Source organism: Penaeus japonicus, unplaced genomic scaffold (genome assembly GCF_977035675.1).
Source record: "Penaeus japonicus unplaced genomic scaffold, GWHDUDI00000001_assembly GWHDUDI00000019, whole genome shotgun sequence".
NCBI classification, from domain to species: domain Eukaryota; kingdom Metazoa; phylum Arthropoda; class Malacostraca; order Decapoda; family Penaeidae; genus Penaeus; species Penaeus japonicus.
In genome coordinates this window covers 28,708,884-28,731,383 of record NW_028234421.1, presented here as the reverse complement: position 1 = coordinate 28,731,383, position 22,500 = coordinate 28,708,884, and the positions used below count along the sequence as shown (strand labels likewise).

The window sequence follows — 22,500 nt, the reverse complement described above, 5'->3', positions numbered from 1 at the left end:
CCCCCCCCCCCCCCCCCCTTCCTCCCCTCTCCCCCCCCAGCCCCCCCCCCCCCCCCCCCGCCCCCCCCCCCCCCCCCCCCCCCCCCCCCCCCCCCCCCCCTTCTCTCCCCCTTCCCCCCTTCCCCCCCCCCCCCCCTCACCTTCTCCCCCCCCCCATCCCACTCCTTCCTACCCCCCCCACCCCCACTCCCCCCCCCCGCCCCCCCCCCCCCCCCCCCCCCCCCTCCTCCCCCCCTTCCTCCCTCCCCCCCCCCCTCCCCTCCTCCCCTCCTCCCCCTCCCTCCCCTCTCCTCCCCCTCCCCCCCCCTCTCTTCTCACCCCCTCCTCTCTTCCCCCCTCTCACCCTCCCCCTCCCTCCCTCCCCCCACACCACCCCACCCCTCCCCCCCCACCCCCCCCCTCCTCCCCTCCCCCCTCCCCCCCCCTTCGTCCCCCTCCTCCCCCCCACTCCCCCCTCACGACTCCCACCCCCCCCGCTCCTCCCCCCCCATCTCCCCCCCCTCCCCCCCCCCTCCCCCCCCTCCTCCCCCCTCCTCTCCTCTCTCCACTCCCCCCTCACCCCCCCCCTCTCCTCCTCCTCTCCTCACCCTCCCCTCCCCCCCCCCCCCCCTCCCCCTCCTCTCTCTCCCCCCCCCCCCCCCTCCCCCCCTCCCCCCCCCCCTACCCCCTCCCCTCCATCCCCCCTCTTCCCCCCCACCCCCTCCTCCCCCCCGCCCCACCCCCCTCCTCCACATCCTCCTCCATTCTCACCCACCTCCCCTCCTCCCCTCCACCCCCCCCATCTCCTCCACCCCTCCCACCCCCCCCTCCCCCCTGAACCCCTGACCCCCCTCCTCCCCCCTCCTTCCAACCCACCCTCCTCCCCTCCCCGCCCCCTCTCCTCTCTCCCCTATCACTCTCCTCCCCCCCCCTCTCCCTCTCTCCCCCACTCTCCCCCCCCCTTCCCCCCCACCCTCCCCCCCTCCTCCCCCCCCCCATCCTCCCCCCCCCCCACTCCCACCCCCCCCCTCCCAATCCTCTCATCACCCACCTACGCCCCCCCCACTCCCCCCCCCCCCCCACCCCACCACCCCCCCCACCACCCTCTCCCTCTCTCTCCTCCTCCCCCCCCCCCCCTCCCCCTCCTCCCTCATCCTCTAACCCCCCCACCCACCCCCTCTTAGCTACCCCCCACACCTACACCCCCCCCCCTCTCCCCCTCCACACCCCCCCTCCCCCTCCCCATCCCTCTCTCTCCCCCCTCCCCATCCCCCTCTCCCCTCCCACCCCTCTCCTCCTCCACCCTCCTCTCCCCATACACCCCACCCCCTCCCCTCCCCCCCCCTCACCCACCCCCACCCCCTCCTCCACCCACCCCACACCCCCTCCCCCTCCCCCCCCCCCCCCTCCCCTTCCACCTCTCCCCCCCACCCCCACTCCTCCCATCTCCCTCCCCCCTCCACCCTCACCCCTCTCCCCTCACCACTACTCCCCCCCCCCCATCACCCCCCCCCCTCCCCCCCTCACCCCCCCCCTCCTCACCCCCCCCCTCCCTCCTCCCTCATCCCCCACTCCCCCCCCTCACTCCTCCACCCCACCACCCCCCCCCCCCACTACGCCTCCTCTTCCGCCCCCTCCCCTCCCCCCCCTTCTCCCCCTCCCCCACACCCCCTCCGCACCTCCCCTCTCCTCCCCCCCCTCCACTCCACCTCCCCACCCTCCCTCCCCCCCACTCCCCCCCACCCCCCCCCTCCCCCCCCCCCGTCCTCCCCCTCCCTCCCACCCTCCCCCACCCCTCCCCCCCCCTCCTCCCCCACACCTCCCTCACTTCCCGTCTCCCTCCCCACTCTCTCTCTCCTCTCCCCACCTCCCCTTCCCCCCCCCCCCCTACCCCCCCCCTCCCCGCCCCCCCTCCAACCCCCCTCCCCCTCACTCTCCCCCTCCCCCTCCTTCCCTCTCCCCCCCCCCCCCCCCCTCACCCCTCCTTCTCTCCTCCCCTCCCCCTCCCCCTCCATCCCCCCCCACACCCCTCCCCCCCCACTCCCCCCCCTCCCTACCCTCCCCCTCCCCCCCCCTCCCCACTCTCCCCACCCTCCCCCCTCTCCCCTCCGCCCCTCCCCCCCCCTCCCACCCCTCCCTCACTCGCCCCACCCTACCCTCCCCCCTCCTCTCCCCCTACCTCCCCCTCCACCCCTCCCTCCCCTCCCATCCCCCACCCCCTCCCCCCGTCGGTAGCCACCACTCCTCCCACTCTCTCTCCCCTTTCTCCCCTCTCCACCCCCCTCCCCCCCTCCTCTCCCACCTCCCCCCCCCCCCCCCCTTCCCCCTCCCCCCCCCCCCCCTCCCCCCCTCCTCCCCCCTCCCCCCCTCCCTCCCTCCCCTTCCCCCCTCTCTCCCCCCTTCCTCCTTCTCCTCTCCTCCCCTCTCTCCCTCCCTCCTCCCCCTCCCCCTCCCCTCCCTCCCCCTCCCCCACCCCCCCCCCTTCACCATTCCCCTCCCTCTCTCCTCCCCCTCCTCCCTCTTCCCCCCCCCCCTCCTCTTCCATCCCCCCCCCCTCCTCCCCCCCCCCCTTCTACCTCCCCCCCTCCTCCCCTCCCACCCCCCTCCTCCTCCCTCCCCCCCCGTCCTCTCCTCTCCCCTCCTCTCTCTCCCTCCCCCTCCCTCCTCTCTCTCTCTCTCCCCCCCCTCCCCCTCCCCCCCTCTCCCTCTCTCCCTCCCTCCCCCCCCTCCCCCCTCTCTCCTCCCCTCCCCCCCCCCCCCCCTCTCTCCCCCCCCCTCCCCCCCCCCCCCCCCCTCTCCTCCTCCCCCCCCCCCCCCCTCTCCCCCCCCCCCTCCCCCCTCCCCCCCCCCTCCTCCCCCCCCCCCCTCCCTCCCCCCCCCCCCTTCCCTCCCCCCCCCCCTCCTCCCCTCCCCCCCCTCTCCCCTCCTCCCTCTCCCCCCCTCTCATCTCTCTCTCTCATCTCTCTCTCCTCTCCAATCTCTCTCTCTCTCTCTTCTCTCTACTCTCTCTCTCTACTTCATCGCTCATCTCAGCTCCTTATCTTCTCATCTCCTCCTCTCCTCTCGTCTCCAGCCCTTCTCTTTCCCCCCCCCATTCTCCTCTCCTCAACCTCTCTCTTTCCTCTCTCCTCTTCTCGTCTCTCACTCTCTCTCTCTCCCCGTTCTCTCTCTTCTCCATCTCTCTCCTCTCTTCTCCATCCTCACTCCTCTCCTCTCATCTATACCTCCTCCCTCCCCTCTCTTCTCTCTCAATTCTCTATCTCTCGTCTCTTCTCTCTCTCTTCTATCTCTCTCTCATCTTCCCTACTCTCATCTCACCTCTCATCATCTCTCTCTCTCAATCTCCTCCGCCTCCCTCTCTCCTTCTATCCCCTCTCTCTCTCTCTCGCTACCCTCTCTCTCTCTTTCCCTCTCTCTCTCCCCTCCCTCTCCTCTCTCCTCTCCCCACTTCCCTTTCTCTCCTTCCCTCCCCTCTCACTCTCTCTCTCTCTCCTCTCACACCCCCTCTCACCATCTCTCTCCTCTCCTTCTCTACTCCCATCTCTCTCTCTCTCTCCCTCCCTCTCTCCCTCTCTCTCTCTCTGAGTGATTGAGTTTGAGGTTGAGCGATATCTAGCATTCCAGATTCAAATTCAATGAAAAAGAGAAAGAGAAAGAGCCTGAGAGTGTAATGTCGCGTGGGAGATAACGTCTACGCGGCTGAGCCCCCCCCCCCCCCCCGGCCGTTGGTTGCCGAGCGCGTTGATTTATGTGTCGTGGTCGTCCGGTAGCAAGTGGCCGCGCGTCGTGTAGTCGTCATCTGGAGGACACGCGGACGGATGGGGGTATTTACGACCCCACGTGTGTGCTGTGCGTGCTTCGGAACACCCTATTCTTCAATGGCTGTGTCCCTCGTCCCTCCTCTTCCTCCTCCTCCTCCTCCTCCTCCTCCCCCTCTTCCTCCTCCTCCTCCTCCTCCTCCCCCTCTTCCTCCCCCTCGCCTTCCTCCTCCCCCTCCCCCTCCTCCCCCTCCTCCCCCTCCTCCTTTTTCTTCCTTGTTTTTGGGTGATGTTCTCTTTTCCTCCTTATTCACTAAACACTTCTCCCTTCCTTCTTCCTCTCTCCTTCGTCCAGCTCCTCCTTCTCCCCTTTTTTCCCCCCTTACCACCCCTCTTCCCTTTCCTTTCTCCTCCTTTCCCCTCCATATCCACACCACCTTCCCCATTCTACCCTCCTCTCTTCCTCTCCCCCTCGTCTCCTCCTCTCTTCCTCTCCCTTTTGTCTCCTCCTTTCCTCCTCTCCCCCCTCTCCTCCTGCCCCTTCCTCCTCCCCCTTCATTTCCTCCTCCTCATCCATATTCACACCTTCCTCCCCCCCTTATCTCCTCTCTTTCTCTCCCTATCATCATCTCCCCACCTCTCCTGACCCCCTTCTCCCCCTCTATCCCTTCTTCCCTTACCCCCCTCTCCCCTCTTCCCTTACCCCTTCTTCCCCTCTTTCTGTTGTAACAGATGGGTCGTTTTATCGTCTACGTCTTGGCCGTGATTCCTCACATTGGTTGTATTGATAAGTCTCTCTCTCTGCAGCATCTCTCTATCTCTCTCTCTTCTCTTCCTCTCTCTCATCTCTTGTCTCTTTCCCCTCTCTCCTCTCTTCTCTCCTTCTCACTCTCTCTCTCATCTCTCTTCCTCTCTCTCTCTCAATCTCTCTCGTCTCTCTCTCCTCTCTCTCTCGCTCTCTCTCTATATATATATATATATATATATATAATATATATATATATATATATATATATATATATATAATTTATAAATATAATGTATTGGTGTGTGTAGGTATGATATAATAATAAATATATTTAAATATAGAAATATTGTTGTATATATATAAATATATATATTATATATATATATATATATATGATATATAATATATATATTTAAATATATATTAAATATATATATATATATATGTTATATTTATATAATATTTATATATATTTATATATATATACTATATATCTTATATGTATATAAATATATATTATATATATATATATATATATATATATAGATAATATATATAATATATATATATATATATATATATATATATGTGTGTGTGTGTGTGTGTGTGTGTGTGTGTGTGTGTGTGTGTATGTGTGTGTGTGTGTATTACTCTTTCACTATCACTCTCATTCTCTCCCTCTCACCTGTCTCACATATTTATTATTATTATTCCCATTTTTATCTTTCTTTTCTTGCGTCGAATGAGTGAATGAATCGCCCTGTGTCTCTCTATCGGGATTTTTTTTTATGTTTTGTTGATGAAATGAATGAATCGTAGTACACCAAACCATTTCCAGTCGCACTGCAATATCTGCAAATGCTACATGTCCAAGTAAAGCAAATGAAAAAACGCGACTGTTTTTTTTTTATTGGCCATTTTGAACAATTGATTTGATGTGCAGTTTGTAGTAGGATGAATGGCTCGTGGGCGTGGGCGGGGAAAAGATTACGAGTAGGTGTCGTCAGGCTTGTGTCAGGAGGACGTGGGCGCAATGACGTCGGGAGAGAAGGTGGCTCGATGGGTGGGGATGGGTGGCCAGCTGCAACCTGCCAGTTACGCCGGCTCCTTGCTCGTCGGCGTGGTTGCTTGGCTGTTTTTTTGTGTGTTTTGTCTGCCTGGTTGTCTGTTTGTCTGTGTGTGTGCGTGTGTTTGTGGGCGTGGTTGCACGACTGTCTTTTTGTTTGTTTTGGCTGTCTTGTTGCATGTCTGGCATTTTGTGTGTTTGTCTGCCTGGTCGTTAGTCTCTTTTTGTGTGATGTTTGTCTGTGTTTGGTTGCCGCCTTGTTAGTTTATCAGCTAGTTATTTTACCAGCTTGCCTGCCTGTCTGATTATTTTCTGTCTGCCTACTTGCTTGCCTCCACGCCTATGTTTACTTATCTACATGCCTGCTTATGCTGTTTGACACGTGTAGGATCTGCATCGATATTGTAGAAATGTGTGTGTTCAATTGTAGTGTATTTCTAATGTAGAATATGATATCGGGCGAATATGTTTTTTTTGCGTTCATGAATGCAAACTCATATTTATTTATACGTATTTTCGTTTTTGCGAGCCCGCATTCACACATACATCTCTCACTCCTCTTCCTCCTCCTCCTCCTCCTCCTCCCTCCTCCCTCCCCCTTCCCCCTCCCCCTCACTCTCACTCTCCCTCCCCCTCCCCTCCCCCTCCCTCCCTCCCTCCCTCTCTCCTTCTCTCCCTCTCTCCCTCCCTCCCTCTCTCTCCCTCCCTCCCTCTCTCCCTCCCTCCCTCCCTCCCTCCCTCCCTCCCTCCCTCCCTCCCTCTCTCCCTCCCTCTCTCCCTCCCTCTCTCTCTTACTTTCTCTCTTTCTCACTCACTCCCGCATCTTCCCCCTCAACCCGACGCACCACTATTTCTAAACCCGAGAAAATAAAGTGGGCAAACAGCGAGTGATTTGCTTTGATTTGATTGCAAGGCCTTGCAACCTATAGCCGAGGCCACGGGGTCAGTGTTGACAGAATGAAAGCAGAAGAATAAGAAATAGATGGTAAAGGAAGGAAGGAAAGAAGGGAGGGAGGGAGGGAGGGAGGGAGGGAGTAAATCCTTTGGAGTAAAGAGGAAGCGGAGAAGTGGGGGGACCCGAGAAAATAATAATCACATAGATAATGATGATTATAATTACGATAATTAGATACCAGTCCGAAGATGAACTGCCGTCTCTCTCTCTCTCTCTCTCTCTCTCTCACTCACTCACTCACTCACTCACTCACTCACTCACTCACTCACTCACTCACTCACTCTCTCTTCCTCTTTTCTCTCTTTCTCTCTTCTCTTTTTTCTCTCTTTCTCTCTTCTCTTTTTTCTCTTTCTCTCTTTCTCTCGCTGGGTGGCGTCTCTTCCTTCGAGTTAGGGTCGTACTCGAGGACGCTGGGAGGAAGTACGTTATTGGATTATTGCGTCTAGATTGTTTGTTTTTTATTTCTTTGTTTTACTTCGTCATTTTCTTGTGTTTCTTGGTTGTTGTTTTTTCATTATTATTATTTTGCTTTAGAATTTTAATATCTCCTTATTTGTATATTTTCTTTTATTTATTTATTTATTTGTTTATTCTTTATTTTGTGTTGTTTGTTTGTTTTGTTTTTTCGCGGTCTTTCTTTCTTTTTATTATATAGATTTACTTTAACCTTTTTGTTTTGTTTATACATTAAATTTATTGGTACTGTTCTTATCATTTGTATTATTATTTTTCTTAAATTTGACTTTCATTATTCTGATTATATATAGATAGGCGTTTCTATTTATTTGTTAATTTGTTCACCTGATTTGCTTAAAAAAATATCAACGGGGGCTGGAACCAAGTGTGAATGACTGCCCAAGGTAATTAGTCCCGTTCGGTAATTGCACTTGCAACTAATACACTCATTAACGATGTTACGGGATCCACTCTCTGTGCTTAATTATATCGAATATTAATTGCATTGTAATTGGTGCGTGTAAACTTTTGACGCTAAATTGCGCTGAAAATTTGCCTTGGATTTTGTTCATGCTTTGCGACATGATTTCACTGACCTTTTAAACCTCACTTGTAATAGATGTTTTTTTCATTTAATGTTTTATGCCATTTCAAGAGGGGAACCAGATAATCGTTCAGAAAGACTTTTGTTTTAATCGACCAGGATTCCAAATACGAGTTTGAAAGTCCTACGGTATGATAGTCACTCTCTCAGCATAGATTGCACATAGATTAATTTCCTCGAGGATACCTCCCCCGCCCCCCCTAACCCCCATCTATCTAGAGGATCAACACCGAGAATTGAATGAACTAGACTCTAGGATATCGGTAATCCACACGTCATTTTTCATCACGGTTGGTCTGTAACTTTTCACGTAATCCTGCTCACAATCTAACCGAGAAATTAGTAAATATACCGGAAAGATTACATAAGCTTCTCCATTCGGCCGAGGTAATGACAAGGGAAATTTTAAATTGTATCTTCCCGGCGTCAGAAAATGGAGGGGAAATTGTGGCTGTGCTTTGTTTCGTTTTATTTGATAATGTTTGTCTTGGAATTTTCTTGGATTTTCTTAGATTTGCTTTTTATTTTTTTATTTTTTTCATGTTATTATCCTTGCATTTTTTTTACATGATTATTCCATTATTATTTCTTATTCGATAATGAACCACATCAACAATGAGAAGGAGAAAAAAATCTACGCAACACTTCGAACATAACGTAACTCCTCTTCATGTGAGAAGAAGGTATGGCATTTCTACCCAAAAAGGAATTCTGTTTTCTTGAAGCGCCTAGGCCCCCCCCCCCACCTTACTGCGTTTTCTTCTCCTTCCTCTTCTTCATTTTTCTTACCTTACTGCGTTTTCTTCCTCTTCTTCATTTTCTTCTATCGACGAAGGAGAAACAAATCCTCACTATCATTCTCGATTAACAAACCAGCCACGATTTTATTCAATTTTCTTCTCTCGTATTCCACGGCCTTGCTATTCCCGACGACAGAGCAGTCAGACATAGCCCGCGCTAAGTTCAGAGGCGAGAGTGACCTTTTCCAGGATGTGTGCTCTCGTCACGTGACCTCTGACCCCCCCGCTGCCCCTCCGGATGGGCGTCGCGGCGTGTGATCTATCTGTAGTAGGGAGTAGGACTCCGATATAGATTATTGGCTTAATATTTTGGTGTGGGAACGTTCCGGCGGGAGGAAGGAAGGAAGTTTTGGCGGGATTTTTTTTTTCTTATTTTCTTTTATTTTATGGTTTTCCCGTTAGAAACAAATTGTGGGAAAAAAGGAGGAGGGAGATATATATATAGAGAGAGAGATAGATGGATGGATGAAGGGAGGGCAGGAGCGGGGCATTTTATTTTAATCTTTTATTTTAGTGTGAGAGAGAGAGAGAGAGAGAGAGTGAGAGAGAGAGAGAGAGAGAGAGAGAGAACCAAACAAACTAAATTCCCTTGGCGTAAAAGTTTACGTTCTTTCTTAACCCGCTCCCCCCCCTTCCCTCCTCTCCCACCCCCCCTCACACTCCCGCCGCCTCCCCGGGCTTGCTTTGTGCTTTCGCTGTCCAAAGACTGACCTCCGCCCAGATAGATAGTGAATGGCGGATAAACGGGTAGCGAATACCAAGTGAAGGATCGCGGATAGAAAATAGCGGATAGCAGTTTATGAATAGCGGATAGCGAAAGGCAGGTAATGGATAGCGAAGAGCGGATAGCGGATAGCTGATAGCTGCGTCGCATCTCCTTACGGCCGTGATCTTTTACGGCGGGATTTTACGGCCTTAGGCGGTACTCTCCGAGATCGAGCGAGACTTCGGAGAGAAAGACTCAGAGACATGCGTGTTTTTTCCCGTTATTACTCTCTTTATTTTGGTTATTCTTGCTTTAAATCTTCTATATAAACTGTATTTTATTCTCCTTTAGACAATTTAAAAATTAACTAATTTTATGTATATTTTTTCTTTTTCTTTCCTTTTTGTTATTTTCTTGTTTTATTTTTATTCAATTTCCTAATTCCTTTGTCTTTCCGTCTGTTCCTGGGTGTTTCTTAGGCCAGGACAGACGTAGAAGCAATTGTTTGTTCATTATGGTGCTCATAGTGCCCATAGCTTAATGGTGCTGCTTACCTTCGGGGTATGGTGATACATGGTATGGCATCGCAAGTGATGAATGTATTCATGGTATTCCTGGTATTTTTGTGAAGGGTTATGCTTGTTGTCTTGTTATCTGTGGATCATAGTTGAGGGTAGTTATAGTGTTCATGGTGTATCAGTGATCGGTATTTAAGGTACTCACTGTGTCATTAGTTCGTGACTGTGTCTGTTATTCGAAAAACTACGGGCTCAGTTTAATAGGTATAGATAAATAGGTACAGATAGATAGATAGATAGATAGATAAATAAATAGATGCACACATAGATAGTTCGATAGACTGATGATCGCAATAAAACGGGTATCATATCTGGCGGAAGATTCGAACCAGCTTCATAAATCGCGTAGAGGGCATCAGCCAGGCGGGAGAGGGAGGGAGGGAGGGTAGAGCTTGCGTCCTCCAAGCAAAAAGTCGTCTTGAACCTTACCTCCCCCTTTAGCCTCCACTCTCCCTCCCTCTCCATAGACTTCCCTTCTCTCTCCCTCCGCCAACCTATCCCCCCCCCTCTCCTCCCCTTCCCGTTCTCCCCTAGAGACGGGACGACCCTCCTCCTCACGACCCTGCGAGCGTAATTAAACTACTGGTGTGTGTCAGGTGTTGTTAGCGCTCGGTGGAAAGGTCTCTTTGCAACAGATTATGTCCGGGTCAGAACTTTTCGTTTCTCTCGAACTTTTTTGGCCGTGTCTTCTTTTTTTTCTTCTTCTTTTTCTCTTCTTCAATGGAGTGGAGGGGGTAGGGGGGAGGGGTTGTTCTCCTTTTTTTGGTCTTTTTTTATGTCAGACTCGGGAGAAATATGTCAGGCTATTTAGAGCTATTAGAGCGCTATTTAAAACTGTAATGGACCGCGTCTTTTTCTCTTTCAGTGTGTATATATATTTTGTTCTCTTTATCTCTCTCTCTCTCTCTCTCTCTCTCTCTCTCTCTCTCTCTCTCTCTCTCTCTCTCTCTCTCTCTCTCTCTCTCTCTCTCTCTCTCTCTCTCTCTCTCTCTCTCTCTCTCTCTCTCTCGCGGGTATTTAGTGTTAGCTGTTGTCGAGGCTTGGATTACTTCATACATAGTGTGAAGCGTGATTTTACCAGATTAATTGTATCACATGAATCTTGCGTAGATTTTTTTCTTCATTGTTTTGCTTTAGTCAAGTTACTCATTCCTCGGATTTTACGAGTGTCAGCACAACGCCATTGTGAAATCAGATGTCGTTTTTGTTTTATTTTTTTAAAGGCTCTCCCTTTCCTTCCTTATTATCATGATCTCGACCCTGCCTTCTCATTTGTGTGTGTGAGTGAGTGCGTGAGAGAGTGAAAGAGTGAGTCAGAAAGTGAGTGAGTTGAGAGAGTGAAAGAGTGAGTGAGAGAGAGTGAGAGAGAGAGAAAAAACGAAAGAGATAGGGAGAGAGAGATAGAGTAAAAGTGAGAGTAAGAGTGAGAGTGAGAGAGGGGGAGAAAAGGGGAGGATGAATGTAAAGAGGGAAGGGTTGAGACAGGACCGGGAAGCAGACGGCCATTGTCATGGTGTTGACTCGGTGAATAATGCAGCCTTGGCGGACCGAGCGAGCTTGCTCCTGAACCCTGGCTCCTCGCCGTCTCATGCTCATTACACCTTTATTACGGCGCCCTTGTTCTGGGGCCTGCTGTTGCTGTGTGTGCCTTTGTGGGGGTGGGTGGGTCGTGGGGGGGGGGGGGGCATGTGAGTGTGGGTGGATGGATTGTTGGTGTGGCTGAGTGTGAATGTTTGAGTGTGTGAGAGTGAGAGAGGGAAGGGAAGAGAACAGAAGAGAACAGAAGAGAACTGTGTTCCTACGTGAATGTGTGGGTTGTTTTGTTTCCTCTACCATGTGATTCGGAGATATATTGCTAACGACGGACATCATTAAACCCAAAGATACGAAGAGAAAAGTGGTCGCACCATAGGATAAAAGAGAGCGTGGAAGGGAGGGGACAAAAGGCGAGAGAAAGGGGAGTGGTGCGCGCGATGGAAAGTAGAGAGCGTGTGAGAGAGAGTGTGGGAGTGGGAGTGAGAGTGAGAGTGAGAGTGAGAGTGAGAGTGAGAGTGAGAGTGTAAGTCCGAGGGACAGACAGACAGACAGACAGACAGACGGATAGACAGACAAGGAACAAGAGCGAGGGAGAAAGAGGCTTTCAGGTACAGACGCATACAGACCAAGGAGAGAGAGAGAAAGAGAGAGGGAGAGGGAGAGAGAGAGGGAGAGGGAGAGGGAGAGAAGCCGAGGAGGAATAGGAGATAAGAGTCACATGATGCAAGCCCCCTTTTTTGTCCGATAATGGAAGCCACACGTCAGGTTCCCACGCAGTCCCCGGCGCCAGAGCACGTTCGTAGGACTGGCGTGCTCCTTGTCAGGGGCGCCCTCGCGTGTGCTAGCATGTTGTGTCAGGGATGCCTTCGCTTGAGGGAAACGCTAGGGGGGTCCTCTTTAAAAAGGGGGATTCTCCTTGTTATGCGTAATCCCCAGGATGGTTGCCGTGCTTAGCATAAATATAACACCCTGAGGCTTTTACATGTAACTTTACTTTACTGTACTGTAGCACTTCAGAGAAAGAAGAGGAAAAAGTGAAGGAGAGAGGGGGAGAAAGAGAGTGATAGTGAGAGTGAGAGTGGGAGGGAGAATGGAGATGGAGGGACAGAGAGAGAGAGAGAGAGAGAGAGAGAGAGAGAGAGAGAGAGATAGTGTGTGTATAAAAATGTTCACATCGTGCCGTCGTTTCCGTGTGCCGTTCCCCACGCTTCCCTCTTCCTTTTTTCAACCACCCTCGCCTCGTCTTGTCTCTTTCCCCTATTTCTTCTCCTATTCATTTTTCTCTCTGTCTCTGTCTCTATTTATCTATCTATCTATCATTCTCTCTCTCTCTCTTTCTTTCTCTCTCTCTCTCTCTCTCTCTCTCTCTCTCTCTCTCTCTCTCTCTCTCTCTCTCTCTCTCTCTCTCTCTCTCTCTCCTCTCTCTCTCCTCCCTCCTCACATTCCTTCTCTCTCCTCTCTTCTCCAAATCCTCCACTCTCTCTCTCATCCCTCCCCTCTCCTCTTCTCTCTCCTCTTTCACCCTCCCTCCTCTCTCTCTCCCTCCTCCCTCCTCCTTCTCTCTCTCCTCGCCCTCTCTCTCTCTCTCTCTCTCCACTTCTCTCTCTCTCCTCTCTCTCTCCTCTCTCTCTTCTTCTCTCTCACTCTCTCTCTTCTCTCTCCTCTTCTCTCGCATCTCTCTCTCTCACTCTCTCCTCCTCTCTCTCTCTCTCTCTCTCTCTCTCTCCTCTTCATCTCTCATCTCTCATCTCACTATCTCTATCTCTCCTCTCTCCCTCTCTCCCTCTCCTCTCTCTCTCCCTACCTCACTCTCTCTCTTTCTCTCCCCCCTCTCGTCTCTCTCTTCTCTCCCACCTCTCTCTCCTCCTCTCTCTCTCTATCTCTCTCTCTCTCTCCCCTCTTCTCTCTCTCCACACCTCTCTCTCTCTCCTCTCCTCTCTCTCTCCCTCTCTCCCCTCTCTCTCTCTCTCACTCCCTCTCTCTCTGTCTCTCTCTCCTCTCTCTCCCTCCTCCTCTCCTCATCTTCCTCTCTCTCTCTCTTTGTCTCCCTCCCTCCTCTCTCTCTCTGCCTCTCTCTCTCTCTCTCTCTCTCTCTCTCACTCTGCCTCTCTCTCTCCCTCTCCCCCCCTCATCTCTCTCTTCTCTCTCCTCCTTCCCCTCTCTCCTCTCTCTTCTCTCTCCTCCTCTCTCTCTCTCTCTCATCTCCTCTCTCCTTTTTCTCTCTCTCTCCTCTCTCCTCTCTTATTTCTCCTTCTCCCTCTTCTCTCTCTCTCTCTCTCCTCTTCTCTTCTCTCCTCTCTCTCTCTCCCTCTCCCCCTCTCTCTATCTCTCCTCACTCCTCCCACTCTCTCTCTCTCTCTCTCTCTCTCTCTCTCTCTCTCTCTCCCTCTCTCTCTCTCTCTCCCTCTCTCCCTCTCTCCCTCCCTCCCTCCCTCCCTCCCTCCCTCCCTCCCTCCCCCCCTATCTCTCCCTCTTCTTATTCCACTTTTTCAATCCTACCGTCTACCACCACCTCCTCCCCCTCCCCCCCCTTCCCCCCTGTTGCTTTTCCGAAGATGTGCCCTCCCCAAGGAGAACTCTCAGTCCCTTCCTTTCCAACTCTCCCTTTGCTCAATAGCCAACTCGCCCCTGTCATCTTTTGCTGGGATGATGAGAGGCAGGCTCTCTCTCTCTTTATCTCTTTCCTTCTCTTTCACTTTCTCTTTCTTCCTCTCTCTCTCTCTACCTCATTCGTAAGGGGATTTTGGAGATCTTGAAATTCTTAATCCTTCTCCCCCCCTCCTTTCCCCCTCTCCTTCTTCCCTCCTCTCCCCCTCTCCTTCCTTCTCTCCTTCCCCCCTCTCCCCCTCTCCTTCCCCCCTCTCCCTCTTCTCTACCTCCTTCTTCTTACTCTTTTCCCTCTTCCTCCCCCTCTCCTCTCCTCCTTCCCCTGTTCCCCAACTTCTACCTCCCCCCCCCCTCACCCTACCTCTCTCCCTCTCATCCTCTCTCCCCATTACAACCCCGTCTCACTCTCCGCCCCCCCCCCCTTCCCCCCCTTCTCCCACTTCTTCACTGGCCCGGTATGTGCAGGTAATCTGGGCTCAGGTAGTAATAAGCTGGTGTGGGGTTTCTAAGATCTTCTTAATGGATTTTCTTTAAGACGGCGTTATTTCCACGGGACGAGGTGGCTCCGGCAGGAGAAAGTACGAGGGAGAGCAGGAGAGGGGGGATGGGGCAAAGGATGAGTGGGAGGGGGGGATACTGCTTTTCTTTCTGCCTTTCGCAATAGCTCTTTCTATTTCTGTGTCTCTTTCTCTCTTGGGGGCTTCCTTGCTCTCTCTCTCTTTCTCTCCGTCGCACATTCATACACGCACGCAAACATGCCCACAACTACTCATTATGTATGCTTGCTTTCTCACATCGCTTCGTATAGTCATTTATTTGTTCCATTGACTTTTATAAATCTTTATTTATTTTTTTTTTACCTATATAGCCTTTTTTTTGCTTGCTTGCTTGCTTTTGACGTAGTTTGCGTGACTGGAATCCAGGCTGTCAGCTTTTTTTAAGGAGAAAGTTGTAGGCTATGAGTTCAAGGCTCAAGATTTGTAAATTGAATTAGTGTGTGGTTGAGAACTTGCGAAACGCCAGTAATGAAGTTTGAGATTACAATCTGTATTTTTTTCCTTAGGAGGGAAGGCAGGGTCGTGAGGAATTGCCCTTGACATCAATTATAATTACACAGTGAGTGAGGGTGAGAATGAATGTGAATGTGAGTGAACAAGTTAGAGTTTAAAATTGAAATGAGTACGAAAGCTAAAATTCCAGAAATGACATGAAAGTGAATATATATACAAATATATTTTTTCTTTTTACTTTTTTTTTCTTTCCTTTTTTTCTCTTAATTAATAGAGCTGGAATAAAATGCTACTAAATTTACTGACTCCTGCAGGCTTCTCTTATCGGCCCTTTTTATCTGGCTGCGTCCGAATCCTAGGTCACGGCAACACCTGAGCCTCTTCCGGAATCATCTCTGAGATTCTTCCGGAATGCGGCTTAGAGCCTTCTTACACGCAAATTCAATCTACGGCGGGGATCGGCGGATTGTGGGGTGGGGAGGGTATGGGGGTCTCGCGGTGAGATGTGGTTGTTCTGTATGAGGGGCAGTGGGGGAGGGGAGAGAGAGAGGGGAGAAATAGAGAGGGGAGAGAGAGAAGAAAGAGCCAAGAGTCAGAGAGAACGAGACTGAGTTGCCCATCTAACCATCGACTCACCCACTAAATCACCCATTCATTCGTCTGCACACCCATCGCCACACTTATTCAATCTTCTATCCACTCATCTATTCGCCACCTCCTCCTCCTCCTCCTCCTCCTCCTCCTCCTCCTCCTCCTCTTCTTCTACTTCTCATCCTCTTCCTCTTCCTCTTCCTTCTACACATCCTCCTCTTTCACTACCTCTTCCTACTTTTTACTTCTCTTTATCATCTTCCATCTCCTTCTCCTTATTCTTCTCCTCCTTCTCCTTTTCCTCGTCCTCCTTCTCCCCCTCCTTCTCCTCTACCACCACCCCTTCTTCTACAACTACTACTACTCTTCTACCTCTACCTCTTCCTACCTCTTACTTCGCTTTATCCTCTTCCTTCTCCTTCTCCTTTTCCTCCTCCTTCTCCACCTCCACCATCACCCCTTCTTCTACTCGTCCTCCTCCTTCCTCTATCTCTTCCCACTTCTTACTTCTCCTCCTCCTCCTCCTCCTCTTCCTCCTCTTCTTCCTCCTCCTCTTCCTCCTCCGCCCTCCCCCTATTCCTCCTCCTCCTCCTCCCTATCCTCCCCCCCTCCTCCTCCTCTTCCTCCTCTTCCTCCTCCGCCCTCCCCCAATTCCTCCTCCTCCTCCTCCTCCTCCTCCTACCCACCCCCCCTGTTCGTCCCCTCGATGCCCGCCAGGTCCGTCCGTCCTTCCTCGGTCCTCCAGGCATCAAAAAACTTCTTGAGATGAATCGGAGCGTCTCATCTAGTCTAGATCTTTTTCTTCGGGTCTTTTCTGGATTTAATGATATATAAGTGATCTTTTTATTCATTTTTTAGAATATATATATATTTATTTATTTATTTATTTATTATTATTTTTTTGTGTGTGGGTCGTTTTAATGGTTGAGGGGGTGGGGAGGAAGTGGCTAGGTGTGATTTAGTCGGATTCTTTTTTTTTTTTTTTTTTTCTTTTTTTTTTTTTTTGACTTTTTTTTTAATTTGTACTTTCGTTGTTGTTGCTTCTCATTCTCTCTCTCTCTCTCTCTCTCTCTCTCTCTCTCTCCTCACCTCCTCTCTCTCTCTCTCTCTCTCTCTCTCTCTCTCTCTCTCTCTCTCTCTCTTTATCATATATATATATATATATATATATATATATTATATATATATATATATATAATGTGTGTGTGTGTGAAATCTGAATAAAAATGAGTTGGAGGCTCGTACTCTGCCCCTTTAGAGGCAAGAAAAGAAAAGATTCTAAAATCTGATTTATCTGATATTTTTATATTGTCTCTCTCCCCCCCCCCCCCCCCCAACATGTAATCTTTTTAATCGGTGTATCTAATCCTATCTCTCTTTCTCTCTCTTTCGCAGGTGAGTGATCAATCTCGAAGGAGAAGGCGAGGAGGCCACAATAAGGAAGGAGGAAAGACCTCGATTGGTTTAGTGAATTTAGATTTATTATTTCTTCATTCGCGGTGTTTATATATTTTTTTGTTACTTTCTAATAGGATTTTCTTTTTTTGTTTCGTTGGCTCGTTTGCTTTTGTAAAGGAGTAATTTACTTATGACTTTTTTTATTTTGTTTTTTTTCCTAGTCGTAAGCGCAATGTTTTTGTTTCAGTTTGTAATCCCTTTGGCTGTGTGTGCGTGCAAGATTGTGGGCTAATGGGAAGCTTAGTTGATTGGAACGTTTGTTGGGAGACTCGTGTAAACGTTGCTAGCTTTGTTTATGGAGCGGAGATTCGGGTATTGCTAGGAAGGAGGAAGGGAGAGAGGGAGAGAGGGTGGGAAAGAAGGTAGAAGTAGAGTGCGTGGGAGGAAAGAAGGTAGAAGTAGAGTGCGTGGGAGAGAAGGGAGAGGAGAGAGGGAGGGAGATGAGGGAGAGGGAGAGAGCGTGGTAGAGGATAGAGGGTGGGGGAGAAGGTAGATGGAAAGAGCGTGGGAGAGAAGGGAGAGGAGACAGAGGAGAGAGGGTGGGGGAGAAGGTAGAGGGAAAGAGCGTGGGAGAGAAGGGAGAGGGAGAGAGTGGGGTAGAGGAGAGAGGGAGGGGGAGAAGGGAGAGGGAGAGAGCGTGGGAGAGAAGGGAGAGGGAGAGAGGGTGGTGGGGAAAGGAGAGGAGATAGAGGAGAAAGGATAGGGAAAAAGAGAGAGGAGATAGAGGAGAGAGGGTGGGAGAGAAGGGAGAGGGAGAGAGGTTAGGATAGAGGGAGGGAGGACGGAAACGAGGGGGATAACAAAGGAGGCAGAAAGGCAAAAGGATGCAGACAAATAGACAGACAGAGGTAGATAGACAAAACATGTACACCCATAGAACAGAGGCTTCCAGACAGTTGGTGAAAGAAATTGTTTATTTGTGTGTATTTGTGTGCGTTTGTATGTACAATTGTACATGTGTCGGAGTATCCGTTTGGCATCCTTAAAGTTATGTGTTTAATATCTGCTCACTTTTTATGCGTGTTTAGGCACCGAATGTCAGACGGCGGTATATTTTTTTGCTGCAAATTCCATTTTATGACAGTAAATATCTGTCAGGACGTAAACACGATAAAATATTGCTGCTGCGTCCTCTTCTCTTTTTTTTCAACTTTTTTTTTTATTATTCTTTTCTGCTCTGTGCTTCTTTTTGGCGTTTTCGGCGTCTTGTTCATTTTCCCCTTTCCTTTCTTTCTTCCTTCCTTTCTCTCCTTTCTTCCTTCTTCCTCTCATTCCTTATTTCCTTACTTCGTTCTCCCTCTCCTTCCTTCCTTCCTTCCTTCCTTCCTTCCTTCTTTCTCCCTATCCTTCCTTCCTCTAATTAATTCATTCATTCTCCCTCTCCTTCTTTCCTGCCTCCCTCCATTCATCCAATCATTTCATCTTTCCTTCCTTTTTCTTCCTTCCTTCCGTCCTTCTTCCTTTCACTTCTTCCAACCTTCCCTCTTTCTCTCCATCCATTCTCTCGCTTTCCTTTTCTTAAAGCCTTAACATGAAATTCAATTTAGATTTGCGTTTAAGAGCTACAGGGGAAGTTCTAAGGGAAGGGGGAGGGGATAGGGGAGAGGTATGGGGGGAGAGAGAAGTAATGGGGGGGGGGAAGAAAGGAAGGAAGGAAGAGAGAATGGAGGGGAGGCGAATCAAGGGAAGGCCAGGCAAAGGGTGAGAGAGAGGAAGGGAAGGTAGGGAAAGGAAGAAGGGGAGTATGAGAGAGAGAAAGCAGAAAGAGGAATATTGAAAGAGAAGGGAGCGAGATGAAAAGAGGACAGGGAAAGGAAGGAAGGAGAGAGAGAGAGAGAGAGAGAGGGAGAGAGGGAGAGAGGGAGAGAGGGAGAGAGGGAGAGAGAGAGAGAGGAGGAGAGAGAGAGAGAGAGAAAAAGGGGAAGAGAGAGGAGGAGAGGGGGAGAGAGAAAGGAGGAAGAGAGAGAGAGAGAGAGAGAGAGAGAGAGAGAGAGAGAGAGAGAGAGAGAGAGAGAGAGGAAATAGGGACGTTTTGGGGGCTGGGAATGTTGCTTATGGGGGCTTCATATTGGCTGTGTGCATGAGGTATTTGTAGCAATATCATGGGGTTGGTATGGGCCGGGGGTTGGAGGGGAGGGATGGGGAGGGGAGGGGGATGCGTGGGGTTCGTAGAGGGTGCGCGGAGGAGCTTAATTTATCCCGCGTTTGATATTGGATATTTTGATTTCATAATGGCGCGCTTGTGAGCTTGAAGGGGGTCCAAGCCATCTTGCCTGCCTGCCTGCCTGCCTGCCTGCCTGCCCTCCCTCTTCGGGAATGTGTGCGCGGGGTGCAAGGGCCGCTTTGCAAGGCGAGCGAAAGGGATTCTTTTCCTCTTTTGTGTTGTTTATGTTTCGCCTGGCTTTGTTTTTTGCTTCATTTGAAATGCAGAGTGATTTTGAACCTCGTTCTCCTACCAGTCTTCTTTCTCGTCCTATTTCTTGGTCACCTCCTTTTCCTCTCCCTCTCTTCCTCTCTCTCTCTCTCCCTCTCTCTCCCTCCCCCTCCCCCTCCCCCTCTCCCTCTCCCCTCCCCCTCTTCCCACTCTCTTCTCCCCTCTCTCCCTCTCTCTCTCTCCCTCTCCCCCCTCTCTCTCTCTCCCTCTCTCCCCCCCTCTCTCTCTCTCCCTCTCTCCCCCCCGCCCCCCCCCCCCCTCTCTCTTCAATCTCTCTCTCCTCTCTCCCTCAGTAACTCTCTCTTCTCCTCTCTCTACTCTCGGTCCTCCCAGTTCTCTCTCCTCATCTCATCTCTCTCTCTCTCCTCTCATCTCATTCTCTCTCATTCATCTCTCCCTCATCTCTCCATCCATCGATCCTCTCTCACTCCCTCCTCCGTCCATACTCCTCCTCCCCCTCCACTTGCTCCTCACCCTCTCCCTCCTCCCTCTCTCTCTCTCCTCCTCTCTCCTTCTCCAACTCCTCCTCCTCCTCTCTCTCCCACTCTCCTCCCCCTCGCCCTTCTCTTCTCTCTCCCTCCTCCTCCAGTTCCATCCCATCCACCTCCTCCCCCTCCCCATCTCCTCCCCTCCTCCCCCTCCCCATCTCCTCCCCTCCTCTTTCTCCTCCTCCTTCTCCTCCTCCTCCTCCTTCTCCTTCTTCTCCTTCTCCTCCTCCTTTCCATCCTCCCCCTCCTCCTCCTCCCCTCCTACTCCCTCCTCTTCTCCTCCTCCCTACCTCTCTTCACTCCTATTTTCTTCCCCCCAGTTCCCTCCTGACCCCCTCCGTTATCCTCCTCCTCCTCCTCCTCCTCCTCCTCCTCCTCCTCCTCCTCCTCCTTTCCATCCTCCCCCTCCTCCTCCTCCCCTCCTACTCCCTCCTCTTCTCGTCCTCCCTCCTCTTCACCTCCCCCTCCTCCTACCCTCCTCTTCCCCCTCCTCCTCCTCCCCCCTCCCCCACTTCTTCCCCCTCCTCCTACCCTCCTCTTCCCCCTCCTCCTACCCTCCTCTTCCCCCTCCTCCTACCCTCCTCTTCCCCCTCCTCCTACCCTCCTCTTCCCCCTCCTCAGACAAGCCCTGCCCCCTCCGTCATACACGCCTCTTAACCCGTGTCTACCCCACCTCCACTCCCCTCATACAGTCCCTCCTCCTCCCCTCCTCCTACCCTCCTCTTCCCCCACCTCTTCCCCCACCTCTTCCCCCTCCTCCTACCATCCTCCTACCCTCCTCTTCCCCCTCCTTCTCCAAATCCTCCTCATAACAATTCCCGCTCTTATACTCAAGGGCGAGAGAGAGAGAGAGAGATCCGAGACAAATGGAAAACGTATTTGGATCCGTTTCATATATTTAAGGTTGTCGTTTTATTCTTCTTTCCCATTTGTCTCTCTCTTTCTCTCTTCGCATCTCCTCTTCTCCCAGTGCTTTCTCTCCATCTCTCTCTCTCCTTTCTCTTTCTCTCGTCACTCTCTCTCTTCCTCTCCTCTCTCATCTCTCAAATCCCTCCTCCTCTCCTCTCTTCTCAGTCCTCTCTTCTCATCTTTTCCCCTCTCTTTCTTTCCTCTCTGTCTCTCTCTCAAGCTCTCCCTCCCCCTCCCTCCCTCCTCTCCCCCTCGTCCTTCCCTCTTCCCTTCCCTCCCACACTTCTCTTTTCTCGCATCCCCCCTCCTCCTTCCCGCTGCTCACCACCGTCGCTCTTTTTTTTTCCCTTTTTTTCTTTTCTTTGTCTTTCATTCATTCATTCTTTTTCTTTCTTTTTTTTCTTTATCTTTTTTTCACTCGGATTTCTTTCCCCGTTCGTCGGAGGAGGCGGGATAAAAGTGCTTGCGGAGATTACATAGAGCACAGTGCCACAGCAGGGGATAACTTACCACTCCAGTGAAAGAGGAAAGTATAAGAGTATAGTGCCAGAGGAGGGCATACATGCGCAATGCCAGATGAGAGCATATAGATACATTTATCCGAAAAATTGTATATTGAGAGTGGAAGCCCCATACCAATGCAGTGACAGCTTTTAAATACAGTGCCAAAGGGGATACCAGCCTTTCCAGTGCACGAGGAAAGCGTACACTCGGTAAGCCATGTAAGTACAGCGTAAGAGAAAAATATGTAAGTATTGTGCCAGGGAGATATCTTGCTAGTATGGTGCCAGATATGAATTTAAGTTTACTTAAGAAGACACCATATGTGTATACAATACCAGAAGAGATGACCATACAGGGTTAGTAAAGATGCCATATTTGTATCCAGACACCATACAAATATGAGGCCGAGGATACTATAACTGTGCCAGAGGAGGCACTGCACTAGTATTGCGACAAAGGAGACGCCGTGCTATCCCATTGCCAGATGAGAAAATACGGATGCAGTCCAGGACACGCCATACCAACACATCAGCGCAAGAGGTTTCATAAAATTTCATTGCCAAACACACCCTACTATTACTAGTTGTGTATGATAGGAGAATAGTAAACCCCTACGGTGGAAGAGGAGACCCCATACTGGCGCGGTTCCATAGAGGGCGAAAGCGCGATGGCGACCAGTGGCCAGAGTGCGCCACGAGACAGTTGATTTCTTTTTACAGATTTCCCTTAGCACGTTTTGTTAATTTGATTGGTTTATCTACTAACGTTGCATTAATATATCTGTTTGTGTGTGTGTGTGTGTGAAATGTGTGTGTATGAATACATACATAAATGTGATATATATTATTTTTTGTTTATTGATATATTTACATTTACCGTGTACACACACACACACACACACACACACACACACACACACACACACACACACACACACACACACACACACACACACACACACACACACACACACACACACACACACACACACACACACCCGCGGCTGCGTGCGCACTCTTTTGCCCATATTTATATATTTTATTTCTATTTAGGGAATGCTGCTATACATGCATTTTCCCTTCTTCTTCCCAATAACACTCGGTCCCCTAAACAAAGAACCAATTTTGCATCGCGGGTCCGACATTATTATTTTTTTCGTTCTTTCCTTTTCTTTTACGACATCGCTTTGGAACCAAATGTGGCGAATAGGAAAGATTTTGAAAGAAAGAAAGGAAGAAAGGAAGAGAGAGGAAAATATGATCCTGATAGGAATATTGATGATAGGAACGATAGTAATGACAGTGATAATGGTA

At 50.6% G+C, this 22,500-nt stretch overlaps 1 protein-coding gene across 1 annotated transcript in view; it reads left to right on the top strand.

The window, feature by feature from the left end:
• LOC122264084 (semaphorin 1a) overlaps positions 1 to 22,500 on the top strand; it is a 411,026-nt gene that overhangs the window by 338,708 nt on the left and 49,818 nt on the right. The gene's annotated exons all lie outside the window — the stretch shown is intronic.